This window comes from Tachysurus vachellii, chromosome 9 (assembly GCF_030014155.1).
Source record: "Tachysurus vachellii isolate PV-2020 chromosome 9, HZAU_Pvac_v1, whole genome shotgun sequence".
Taxonomy (NCBI): Eukaryota; Metazoa; Chordata; class Actinopteri; order Siluriformes; family Bagridae; genus Tachysurus; species Tachysurus vachellii.
In genome coordinates, this window is record NC_083468.1 from 27,431,664 (window position 1) to 27,434,163 (window position 2,500).

The window sequence follows — 2,500 nt, forward strand, 5'->3', positions numbered from 1 at the left end:
TTTATTTCAAATTTGTGTGTGTGTGTGTGTGTGTGTGTGTGTGTGTTATACAAATAGCTACATAATATGCATTACACAATATATGATGTAAGTGTTAAGTGAGCCTCATCCTTACACACGCTGTGCTGGATTTTGGCAAGGCTCAAAACACACACACACACACACACTCTCTTACGATCACTTCCCCTTTTGAGTGTCAGTCTAAAACTGAGCAGTTACCATGAGCACTGAGCAGTTACCATGACAACATGCAAAGGGATTACTCTTAGCACAAAATAACAGCACTAACCTACATCACACGCACGCGCACACACACACACGCGCGCACACACACACACACTTCATGACTTCCTCTGGTATAATGGACCCTTACCTGATCACCTGAAGCAGCTAAACCAAGTCAAAGTGTGTGTTTTGGAAAGAGAGTGAAAAGGATGTGTAGGGAGAGAAAGTCCAGAAAACTGGAAATCCTGCATAACAGAATCAGTGTGGAGTGTGTGGAGTGTGCGGAGTGTGTGCGGAGTGTGTGCGGAGTGTGTGCGGAGTGTGTGGAGTGTGTGCGATTTAATGGACTTGAATATGGGCATGTTGTGTAACAAACAGGTGCATGTTGATACTCGGACCAATTCATTTATGATGATGATTTTTTATTCCTGTTGTCTGTTTTCTTTTTTCTACTCACCAGGAACACGATCATTGTGTGTGTATGTGTGTGTGTGCGTGTGTCTCTGTCTTTTGTTCTTTCTTATTTACCTGTGAACAGTTTAATTCTATCTCTCTGTCCTGTGTGTGTGTGTGTATGTGTGTGTGTGTATGTATGTGTGTGTCTCAGCCTGTGAAAAACTGCATCTTTGTGTTTATTATGAAGCTCCATCTCATTAAGGCTGTTTGAGAGCCTGAAGAACAGCTGTAATACTGTACTGTTGTAACGACACAACGCTGTGCCACTGTATACTCAATAAATCTGTTTTTACAATATCCTACACTGTGTGTGTGTACCTCAGGTTCTGTTTGGGGTGGGCGTGGGGGGTGTTGGGTGGGTGGGTGGGTGGGTTGAGGGGATGTGTGTGGGGTGCGGTGTTCTGTGAGTGTGTGGGGTGGAGTTTTTGGTGTGTGTGGGTTGTGAGGATAGACAGATTAGATTAGATTAGATTGACAGATTAGATTAGATTATTAGATTAGATAATTTTTGTCATAGCATAGTACAGGATCACAGCAACAAAATGCAGTTTGGCATTTACCAGAAGTGCAAAGAGTAACAATAGTGCAGATAAATATGTAGCATATGTAAAGAATGTAATATATAATGTAAACATATGTACAGTATGTACAGTCGTATGCAAAAGTTTAGGCACCCCTGACAATTTGCATGATTTTCATTTATAATTATTTGAGTGTTAGATCAAAATGAAATTGCTGATCCAATCAAATAACTGAAGGACACTAAAGTAATATTTCGGTAGTGAATAATCAAAACCAAATTAGAAGGGTGCATAAATTTGGGCACCCCAACAGAAAAATCACATCAATATTGAGTAGAGCCTCCTTTAGCAGAAATAACAGCCTTTAGACGTTTCCTATAGCCTGTAATGAGTGTCTGGATTCTGGATTTCATTACAAAACATCTCCAGTTCAGTTAGGTTTGATGGTTGCCGAGCTGGACAGCGCGCTTCACGTCACCCCAAAGATGTTCAATGATATTCAGGTCTGGGGACTGGGAGCCGTTCTAGAACATTGTACTTGTTCCTCTGCATAAATGCCCGAGTAGAATTTGAGCAGCGTTTTGGGTCGTTGTCTTGTTGAAATTGCTTTGAAATTGTGTTGATGCATATTGCACATTTTCTGTTAATCCAATAAACCTCATGTCACTACTGAAATATTACTTTAGTGTCCTTCAGTTATTTAATAGATCAAAATGTAATTGCTGATAAAACACCCAAATATTTATACATGAAAATCATGGAAATTGTCAGGGGTGCCTAAACTTTTGCATATGTGTTATATATATATATATATATAAATAAACATTTGTACAGTATGTAATATAACGGCTATAGCAGTGCAGATGTGTGTACAAGTAAAGGTTCTAAGGCTGTGGCTTTGTAAAAAATGTGCAGACTGTTGTAAAGGAACAACAAGTAGAAGGTTATAAGGTTATGACATTAAAAAAATGTGCAAGCTGAATAAAGAAGTCGACTAAATATAAATATATATATATATATATATATATATATATATATATATATATATATGTGAAATATTAGGCAGAATGTACAGTAGGGTGTGTATACAGTATACACACTGCTCAAAAAAATAAAGGGAACACTTAAGCAACACATCCTAGATCTGATGTCTTATTAAATACTTTGTTCTTTACATAGTTGAATGTGCTGACAACAAAATCACACAAAAATTATCAATGAAAATCACATTTATTAACCCACGGAGGTCTGGATTTGAAGTGGAAAAACACACTACAGGCTGATCCAACTTTGATGTA

General features: G+C 38.0%; 1 protein-coding gene across 1 annotated transcript in view; it reads left to right on the plus strand.

Moving 5' to 3' along the window:
- tmod2 (tropomodulin 2) overlaps nt 1–983 on the plus strand; it is a 30,118-nt gene extending 29,135 nt beyond the window's left edge. Inside the window, exon 10 of the mRNA XM_060878422.1 lies at nt 1–983. This exon is cut by the window's left edge and continues 2,216 nt beyond it. The gene's annotated coding sequence lies outside the window, so the exon portion shown is untranslated.
- Nucleotides 984–2,500: the final 1,517 nt, after the last annotated feature.